The sequence below is a fragment of the Sminthopsis crassicaudata genome, chromosome 4 (assembly GCF_048593235.1).
Source record: "Sminthopsis crassicaudata isolate SCR6 chromosome 4, ASM4859323v1, whole genome shotgun sequence".
Lineage (NCBI taxonomy): Eukaryota > Metazoa > Chordata > Mammalia > Dasyuromorphia > Dasyuridae > Sminthopsis > Sminthopsis crassicaudata.
In genome coordinates, this window is record NC_133620.1 from 313,586,349 (window position 1) to 313,598,074 (window position 11,726).

The window sequence follows — 11,726 nt, forward strand, 5'->3', positions numbered from 1 at the left end:
GCACCCAAGAAGATGGTCATTGTTGGTCTTGAAAGAACTAGATTCTGAGAGTATTTAGACTCCTTTCATGAAAAATAAAATATTTCTTTGGAATTTCTCAGAGTCAACACAAACTTCTCCCAGAAACAAAAGCCCATCATTCTTCCTGTATTTCACAACTGTGACACATGAAACAACACCATAATCTCTCTCAGCGGGAATTAGAGAAATACATGGTCAATGCAAAAAGGCTGCAATACATTACAGGAAATTGTGAAGGAAAATTGAAGTAAAAAATATCATCAAAGAAATGTTGGATAGAAAATGACATAGGCAAAACAGAGAAATAACTGATAGATCGTCTGTCCATTTTCTGAATGTCTTTGCAGTGTCCAAAGAAAGCAATGTTGGTGGACTCGATGAGCACACTTACGAGAGGACATGAAAAAGAGTTGCACTGACTAAAAATCCATGAATGTATACTCAGTTTTATAGGAGTATGAAGTTTCATTAACCACTCAAATAAGAGAATAGATTCATTCATATAGTGGAGTCTTCACAGTGCTTCTGGAATATGGGTATGATGCTTTTCATTGCAATTTTAATAGCCTGGATATCCAATCATGAATTTTTAGTTGGGTCAGAGGGATATTGTTATAAGATATTCAGTTCAAAAAGATCAACTGATTTCAAAATTCTCAAAGTGCAGTCTGGAGACCTTTAGGAGGGTCACTGAGACCCTTTCAGGGGATCTATGAGAACAAAGTTATTTTCATAATTTCTAATATAGTAAATAACAACATAAACAAAAACTCTTTGGAGAGTCCTCAATACTTTTAAGAGTATCAAGGGGTCCTGAGACCAAAAAGTTTAAGAACTGCTTCATTAGACAGTCCCCAAAAGTGCTATAGTTAAAAAATACCAAATACAAGAACATGAATACAGCATTTTGAAAGTCTGAGCTGTGTTCAGTATGCTAAGTTTCTTTTAAAATAATAGTTTTGGGGGATGTCCTTATTACAAAAAGCCTTCACAATGATAGCATGATAGAGTAGAAATAATAATAATGATAATTATCATAATTACTAATTATATAACATTTGGTGTTTGATGATTCATACAGGTGTAAGATATCCATTAAGTTTGAGAGGCTCTGACTTCTTGTGGACTACCTTCATTTATGCCTTTAGGAAACTGGGAAGGTGTGGTAATGACAGCTTGTGCCTTCAGCATTCAAATCTCATTGACTTTTTTGCTTTATAAGAAAAAATTTATCCTAGAGTCCATGGCAGCCATGGACATAGGTTTTGTACTACCCACCTATCATTCATGAAATTTTTTCATAATACAGCTGCATTAGACATTCATTCTGACATATAGTAAAATAATGAAGGTGAAAATAAATAAAGGATTTTGTTCTGTTGGCATTCCATATATGATCAATGGAATGCCAACGGAACAAAATCCTTAATATAAGCCATATATGGCTTAATGTTATATATGATATATGTGAGTACCCACATTTTTCTTAGATAAAGTAATATCTAATCTCAATCAAAGTAGTTTAGTCTCGAAGAAATTTTTAAAGAAATAACACTAAATAGGCAGCTAGGTGGCACAGAAGATAGAGCACTATCCCTGAAGTAAGGAGGACCTGAGTTCAAATCTGACCTCAGAAACTTAACATTTCCAAGCTGTGTGACCCTGGGAAAGTCACTTAACTCCAATTGCCTGAGAGGAAGGGGGAGAAGTAACACTAATTCTGGGAATTTTAGATGGCAAGTTTGTTTATTTGTTTGTAAGAAAAAACCTTCAATGCTTTTGAAATCACATTAATAGGCAACCACATGTATGAGGCAGTTGACCAAGCCTTTGAAAGCTTATTCACTTCTGTCAATTCAAAGGTCCCCAAAGAACTCTGTCGATTTCAAAATAATTTTATTTCTTGTCTTTCAGCTTTTATGTCTCTTCAATAATACACGCTTGGGTGAAGTCATTTGGTGGTTTAGCAATAGCAGCCTAATTCTTAATAAATGTTCAATAGTAATAGTCAAATACAAGAAAACCCCTTAGATCTGGGAGATTCTTGGGTTGTGTCCAAGGCAGGAGTGAGTTCTGGCTTCTCTGAGTCAGAGCATATATTTGCTATGATACAGTGTGGCCCATATACTCGTCAACTGAAAGTGTTAAGCCATTTTACTCTTGTTAACCAATATTTTCATCAATCTTTTCTTGCATTTTTCTACACTTGTCAGTAGACCATCTCTCTAACTACTCAATCCAAAAGTCTTTGAAAGGTGGCGGGTACTCTAGGGATTTGTCCAGGCATACATTCAAACTTTTAAAATTCAATTGGACAAGTCTTCATCTTTGTCAATCCCAGAAATCTGCATTAAGGCCATACAGAAAACCACTGGCTACATAATCCGGGCATTTTGAATCTGATCTTCAATTTTTTTTTTCTTGTTCAAAATCTGATTACATATCTTTCCATCAGTCTTTGGTACTATCATTAGAGGCAATTTATATGGAAAATTGGATTCTATGATAATAACATTCACCACCAGATTCTTGAGATGTGTTCTGCATCCATCACAGACAGAAGGATTTTTTATATCTTTCTTGAAACAGTTAAGAGTTGATGAATTGGATCTCGTGTGTAACTCAGCACATTCTACATCTTATTCATATACTGAGAATACAGCTGAATTATTGCTGAGCTTTTGCCTTAGCTACTGCTTCCATTTCTCTGGTGTTTGGGAATCTTTAGAGTCAAAGAGACAGCTGGTGGTACAGTGAATAGAATATTGGGTCTGGAGTCAGGAAGATGTTAGTTCAAATCTGGACTCAGACATTTTTTAATTACATAACCCTGGACAAGTCATACTCTGAATTTCCTCAATTGTTACACAAGGATAACAATTGTATCTATCTCACAGAACTGTTTTGAAGATCAAATAAGAAAAGATTTGCAAAAAGTGGTTAGCATAGTGCTTGACATAAAGTAGGTCTACATGAATATTTATTCTCTTTATTAAATATCGGTGGTTGAAGGGCTAGTATTTTTATGAGGTTCAATATCACCACTTGACTCTGTGTGCAACTGCAGTTGCACTGCATAAGCTTCATAGATAGTCAAAGCATACAGAATTCCAGTTCTAGCTTGCTATCTGTAATTGGTGCCAATTAGAACTGATACCCTATTGGTACATAAAGGGTCTAGCCAAGCTATATCAGAATGACCATTGTTTTGTAGATGATAATAATTTCAGGTCAAAACATTTCAATGTATCCCAAACCTAAGTAGTTTTTTCATCTTGTTCTCCAATGCCGAAAAGAAACCACTAAAACTATTTTCATCAGATGTCTTTCTTTCATAGGATGCTTAAAAAACAATAGTCATTTGTGTTCCATGATCCAGAACAGTAATCCAGAATGTTGTCATAGTTACTTCTTTAAAAGATTTTTTGATTTTATATGGAAAAGATGCATTAGGAATTGCTTATGAAGTAGTTATCAGTGCTTGTGGAGATCAGGGCAACTAGCTTCTGAAGTCTATTTCCTTTCTTCAAAGCTGATTCCAAAACTCTTAGCTTATCAGAACCAAGGTCACATTGGTTTATCAGGTACTTACATATAGCTTCTTCTTCACTGCTGTAATAGAAGCCAAGTCTATCTTTTTTGTCTTTTCCAGATAATAATATACTTGTGATAGTTTGTCATGGTCTTAATCCCTTGGTTCAGGACTTTTTCATATGACCATTGCTTAAAATGGTACTCTCCTCCGAAAGATTTTCTAGACTTCTACTTCATGCTGTGCTTCTCTAGAGTAACAGTTCTACCTTGAATCTTTAAACCATTATTTGGCATATGTTTCTGGATCATTTTGTGTGGGTATTTCTAATTGCAATTCTTCTGGACAATACTGGGCCTATTTTCCATGTCACTCAAATATTCTAACATCTCTTCAAAACTAGGTGGGTTCCACTTAAGACTTCAGTTGTTTAACTATGTCTTATTAATTTGTTACATTTCAAGCTCCTACGTATTCATTTCAACCTGATTTCATATTTCTTTGAGGGTTTTACTATACCAATATGCATATTTTGATTTCCATGTGGAGAAGCTTTCTTGTTTCAACATTCCCAAAGCATTTTTTCAAGTTTTTATAGACAGATTTGCAAATCATATCTGGGGTACCAACTCCACCTGAAAAACATTCCAACTGAGATTGTCAGAAGTCTTCGGATACTACTATGCTATTGGCATCCATATGATCCTGGTGAAATATAGTTGTTCCACAGTAGAACATGATTTCTGAAAAAAAAATCCTAATATTGGTAAATGGATCATCCTGTACTGTGATATATTTAGTTGTGTTTGACATCAAGAGGTGCATTTCTGCCCAATTTGGTAGATCTCTCTTTCCTGAATTCAGTTAAAGTTTCTCTGTATGACTTGAATACAGACCCTAATATTTTTATCCTTTCTGTGAAGCACTGGCTATCTATCTCCCAATAAGCTGTTGGTCTTAATTTTAAGACCAACAGCTCTTCATTGCTACTCTGTTTAATCAATGAATTAGAGAAGCTATTTCTTTGTATATATGTAGGCATAATATAGCTTTCATTTGTTTTTGTCATTGTTCATTTGTTTCCAATTGTGTCCCTACTTGGACTTTCTTGGCAGGTGTGGTTTGCCACATACTTTTCCAGCTCATTGTATCAAACAGACTTAAGGCACTTGCCCATAGTCACACAGCTAGTAATTGATTAGGCCAAATTTGAACTCAGAAAGAAGAATCTTCCTAACTGTAGTCTGACACTATCACTGTGCAACATAGCTGCCTTAGAAGGTATTAATTCACATGTCATCATTTTCATTCCTGGATGTCCCAAGTTTATTACAAACTGTTCCTTTTTGGAGGATTATAGACCAGTATTAAAATGCTTTCAATATATGTGTTTGGAATATTAGAGCATTTAATTGGGTGTGGTAGCACACATAATATATCTTTAGTATGTTAGATGAGCAAACCAGATCAGAGAGTGATTGGTTGGTCCATGGCCTGCACAATGGGTAACATTCTGAGAGTCAACATGGGTCACCCCATAGAGGTATTACATTGATATTCCACAAATGTATCAAATATGCTGCTGCTCAATCATATTTAAGTTACATCCAACTCTTCATGACTCCTCTTGGGGTTCTCTTGGCCAAGATTCAGGAGTGGTTTGCTATTTCCTTCTCCAGCTCATTTTACAGATGAGGAAACTGAGGCAAACAGGATTAAGTGAGTTACTTGCCCAGGGTCATAATTTAATAAGTGTCCGAGGACAGATTTGAACTCAGGAAGATGAGTCTTCCTGACTGTAGGCGCAATACTCCCTCAACTATGCTACCTAACTGCTCCAATATCAAATATACCTAAGATTAAATAACTGTCCTCTTAATACTGTTTTCTCTCACCAAGTAATTAGAATACCTAAAAAGATCTATCAGTTTTTTTTCAAGGACAGTTAAATACTTCAAAATGTAATAAAGGCCTCTCTTATCTGGAGTTTACCCATCTGGTAAACTATCAAAAACTTGGTCTAGAATAAAAGAATAAATAAAAAGGGGGAGGAAAATCCTTCTGTACAGCCAAAATAAATATTTAAAAGTTCATTCAATGAAATTCATGCACTTTACTCAGGTGAATTCTTCAGATCTCAGCTGAAATCTACTTATTATTTCTGAATTGCACAATACCAACTCTTTCTAATTGCTCACCTATTAGTCACTAAACCTTATTGATTCTACCTTTAAAATAGATTTAGAATCCATACTTTCCTTTATATTCCCACTAATACTTTCCTAATACAGACCCTCAATATCACATAAGAATTACTTCAAAAGACTGACTGGTTTACCCACCATCAGAACCTCCATCTTCAAATTCATCCACTTATCCTGCCATATTCATCTTCCTTCTGCACATATCTCATAATGTCATATCACTGTAAAGCATTCATATTGCCTGACCTTCAAGAGACTTCACAATTTGGCATATTTACAGCTTTCTTTAATACTCTTTTTCCTCTATGTGAACTAAATTGTATTGTGTACTGTTTCCCACATGTGTTTTACCACCTCTGTGCTCACACTAATTCTTATGCCTAGAATACTATCCCCTTACATTATTACATTTTGGAATACAGCCATCCTGAAAGGCCCAATTAAAAAACAATATGATCATGATGGTTTTCTTAGGTTCCCATTTAAAAAATACTTTTTCCTTCTTTTGACCTTAAATAGAACTTTGAACTTTGCAAATGTAGATATTCTATTCTGCTGGCCTGGCTTGTCTGCTTTCCAAGTCCTCAGTGGACCTAAAACTCTTTTAAAAAGAATGAAAATAATGAAGACTCACTATTTGACAAAAACTGCTGAGAAAGCTAAGAAGACTGAAGAAATCAGGTTTAGTACATTTCACATCATATATCACAAAAAGCTACAAATTGATAAAAGATCTAAATATAAAAATTCCAATCACACACAATTCAGGAATAGTAATGGAGATACTTTGTACAACCATGAATAGAGGAAGATTCCAAAGAAAAGACAGAGGATCACCAGAGATAAACTGAACAGTTTTTATTGCATACAATTGAAAAGGCTTTGCACAAACAAAATCAAAGCAGTTGAGATTTTAAAGGAAAACAGTTAATGGGGAAAAGATCTCTGCAGAAAGTTTCTCTGATATCCCAGATATATGGGAAATTAATTCAAATATATAAAAGATTCTTCAATATTATTCTGTTCTTTGATAAATGGCCTAAAGATATGAATAGGAATTTTTTTAAATAAGAAAGGTAAGATATCAGCAACTATATTAAAATATTCTATGAGAAAAGCAAATTAAAACAACTTTGAGGTTCCATCTTATATCCATTATATTGACAAAAATGACGGGAAAGGAAAATAATTATTGGCAGACCTACAGAAGAACAAGCATACTAATGATGGAGCTATGAAGTGATCCAACCATTTTGTGTTTTTTTGTTTTTTGAATTGAAAAGACATTTATGCACCTGTGCTTCCTTTGATTTCATTCTACCAAACACATCACATTAAACAGATATACTTCAAAGAAGCGTGAAAATGAACACAATTTTACTGAACCAATTATACAAAACATATTGTGAACATAAAATGCTATAATTTTATATTATTAGATTAAGATGATCCTGAAAATTAGAATTATGAATAATCTCAGCTCTCAAAGACTTTTATTTACTATAGACTCAACTGTTTCCTTTTTCTGCTCCCTCTCTGTAAGCTTTGGGTGCTTTTGTTGCTAGTATTCATTTTTCTTCAATAACCAACATGATATTATGATGCAAAGTTCTCAAAACATTTGCATGTGTGATCTCATCTGAGCCTCAAAAATCACTTAATGACTATGTTAAAAGCTAACTTGTATACTTCATATACAGCTCTTTAAGGTTTGCTAAGAACTTTACATACTGTTTTGTTCCCATAAATCCACTACTCAATAAACAACAGTAGATCCACAATAATAATAAATAATATTTATATAGAACTTACTAAGCACAATGTACTTTACTAAGTTCATTATAATTGTTGTATCATGCTCACAACAACCCAGAGAGGAAACTGCAAAAATTGTAATTATTTTACGGATGAGGAAATTGAGTCAAACAGGGGTTCATGATTCCAAACACCTTTAAAACTTAATGTGCATTATTGATCTTTATAGAATCCTTGATGCTTCCAAATAACTATCTTATAATTTATCACATGTGCCAACTGCCAGTTCCATCTGTAGTCCTTATGCTTCAGTAGAGGGTATTTTCCATAATAGAAAAAGGCTCACATTTTTTTTATTAAAGCTTTTTATTTACAAAGCATATGCATGGGTAATTTTTCTAACATTGACCCTTGCATAATCTTTTGTTCCAAATTTTCCCCTTCTTCCCTCCAACCCCTCCCCCATCTGGCAGGTAGTCCAATACATGGTAAATATGTTGAAATACGTGTTTGATTCAATATATGGATACATATTTATACAATTATCTGGTTGCACAAGAAAAACCAGATCAAGAAGGAAGAAAAAGAAAAACTGAGAAAAAAATGCAAGCAAATCACAACAGAAAGTGTGAGAACGCAATATTACATTCCACCCTCTGTTCCCATGGTTCTCTCTCTGGGTGTAGATAATTCTTCATCACTGCAGAAGTGGAACAGGTATGAATCATCTTAATGTTGAAGAGAGCCATGTCCCTCATGATCATCATAGTCTTGTTGCCATGTATAATGATCTCCTGGTTCTGCTCATTTCACTTTGCATCAGTTCATGTAGGTCTCTCCAAGACTCTCTGAAATCATTCTACTAGTCATTTTTTATAGAACAATAGTATTTCATAGCATACCAAAATTTATTCAGCCATTCTCCAATTGATGGGCATCCACTCAGTTTCCAGTTTCCTGCCACTACAAAGAAGGCTGTCACAAACATTTTTGCACATATGGGTCCTGTTCCCTCTTTTAAGATCTCTTTGAGATATAAGCCTAGTAGAAACATTGCTGGATCCTTTGATCCAGTTTTATAACTTTTTGAGCATAGTTCCAAATTGTTCTCCAGAATAGTCAGATCCATTCACAGTTCCTCCGACATCAGTGTCCCAGTTTTCCCACTTCCCCTCCCACATTCGTCATTATCTTTTCCTGTCATCTTAACCAATCTGACAGGTCACTATATAGTGACATCTTATATCCATTATATTGACAAAAATGACAGGAAATGACAGTTAAATACTTCAAAATGTAATAAAGACCTCTCTTATCTGGAGTCTACCCATCTGGTAAAACTATCAAAAACTTGGTCTAGAATAAAAGAATAAATAAAAAGGAAGAGGGAAACCCTTCTGTATAGCCAAAATAAATATTTAAAAGTTCATTCAATGAAACTCATGCACTTTACTCAATTGGAAAGTGGTTTGAACTACTACAAATTTGAGTCACTTCTCTACATATTTTAGAAATGAGGCCTTTATCAGAACTCTTGAATATAAAAAATGTTTCCCAGTTTATTGCTTCCCTTTTAATCTTGTCTGCATTAGTTTTGTTTGTACAAAAACTTTTTAACTTAATATAATCTAAATGATCTATTTTATGATCAATAATGATCTCTAGTTCTTCTTTGGTCACAAATTCCTTCCTCCTCCATAAATCTGAGAGGTAAACTATCCTATGTTCTTCTAATTTGTTTATAGTATCATTCTTTATATCTAGATCATGAACCCATTTCAACCTTATCTTGGTATACAGTGTTAGGCATAGGTCTATGCATACTTTCTGCCATACTAGTTTCCAATTTTCCCAGCAGTTTTTGTCAATAGTGAATTCTTATCCCAAAAGGTGGGGCCTTTGGGTTTGTCAAATGCTATTAGATTGTTATATTCGTTGGCTATTTTGTTCTATGAGCCTAACCTATTCCACTAATCAACTAGTCTTTCTTAGCCAGTACCAAATGGTTTTGATGACCTCTACTTTATAATACAGTCTTAGATCTGGTACAGCTAGACCACCTTCATTTACTTTTCTCTTCATTAATTCCTTTAAAATTCTTGACCTTTGTTCTTCCAGATGAATTTTGTTGTATTTTCTAGTTCAGTAAGATAGTTTCTTGGGAGTTTGATTGGTATAGCACTAAATCAATAGATTAGTTTCAGGAGTATTGTCATCTTTATTATATCTGCTTGACCTATCCACAAGCACTTGATAATTTTCCAATTGCTTTGAGCTGACTATTTGTGTGGAAGGTGTTTTGCAGTTTTGCTTATATGTTGTTCCTGACTTTCCCCTGGCAGATAAATTCCCAAATATTTTATATTATCAACAGTTATTTTAAATGGAATTTCTCTTTGTATCTCTTGCTATTGGATTTTGTTAGTGATGTATAAGAATGCTGATGACTTATGTAGATTTGTTTTGTATCCTGCAATTTTGCTAAAGTTGTGGATTATTTCTAATAGCTTTTTAGTAGAATCTCTGGCGTTCTTTAAGTGTACCATCATATCATCTGCAAAGAGTGATAATTTGGTTTCCTCATTACCTACTCTAATTCCTTTAGTCTCCTTTTCTTATTGCCAAGACTAGAATTTCTAATACAATATTGAATAGTAATGGTGATAGTGGGTAACCTTGTTTCAACCCTGATCTTATTAGGAATTGTTCTAGTTTATCCCCATTACATAAGATGCTTGCAGATGGTTTTAAATAGATACTATTGACTATTTTAAGGAAAAGTCAATTTATTCCTATACTCTCTAGTGTTTTTAATAGGAATATGTGTTGGATTTTATCAAATGCTTTTTCTGCATCTATTAAGATGATCATATGTTTTTAGTTAAATTGGTTATTGAGATAGTCAATTATGCTAATAATTTTCCTGCATTCCTGATATAAATCCTACTTGGTTGTGGTGTATTATCCTGGGGATGATTATCTGTAATCTTTTTGCTAATATTTTGTTTAAGATTTTTGCATCAATATTCACTAGGGAGATTGGTCTATAATTTTCTTTCTCTGTTTTCACCCTACCTGGTTTAGGTATCAGTACCATGTCTGTGTCACAAAAGGAATTTGGTAGGAGTCCTTCATTCCTTATTTTTTTCAAATAGCTTATATAGTATTGGCGTTAATTGTTCTTTAAATATTTGGTAGAATTCACATGTAAATCCATCTGGTCCTGGGGATTTTTTCTTAGGGAGTTGATTAATAGTTTGTTCTATTTTTTTTTCTAAAATGGGACTATTTAAGTAATTTTTTTCCTCTTCTGTTAATCTGAGAAATCTATAATTTTTGTAGGTATTCCTCCACTTCACTTAGGTTGTCAAATTTTTTGGCATAAAGTAGGGCAAAGTAATTCCTAATAATTGCTCATTCCTCTTCATTAGTGGATAGTTCTCCCTTTTCATTTTTGAGACTAACAATTTGCTTTTCCCCTTCCCTTTTTTTTTTTAATAAAAGTAACTAAAGCTTTATCTATTTTGTTGGTTTTTTTTTTCATAAAACCAACTCAGTTTTATTTACTAATTTATTAACTAATTTAATTTACTAATTTATTTACTAATTTTTTTTAGTTTCAATTTTATTGATCTCTCCTTTTACTTTTAGAATTTCAAGTTTGGTATTTGATTGAGGATTTTTAATTTGTTATTTTTCTAACTTTTTTAGTTGCAAGCCCAATTTATTAATCTTGTCTTTCTTCTTCTCTAGTTTATGCAAGTAATTCTCTAGAAATATAAAAATTTCCCTTATTATCATTTTGGCTACATCCCACAAATTTTGGTATGTTGTCTCAATACTGTCTTTCTCTTGTACGAAATTATCTTGGAATACAGCCAAAAATAAATTATCCTCTTAAACTGAGCACTTTCAGGGAAGAAGATGGACATTCAATGAAATTGATGAATTCCATGTGTTTTAGACAAAAAGACCAGAGCTAAACAAAAAATTTTACCTCCAAATATTGAACTCAAGAGAAGCATAAAAAGGTTAAAAAAAAAAAAAAAAAAAAAAAAAAAAAAAAAAAAAAAAAGCTCTTGAGAACTGTATTTCTGTTATGGGTATACATTGAGAATATATGTATAATCTGATTTTACTGCTATAATATATTTAAAAAAACTAGAAATGGAAAAGGGATTGTAACAGAAAAAACCGGGAAAATGGAGGTAAAA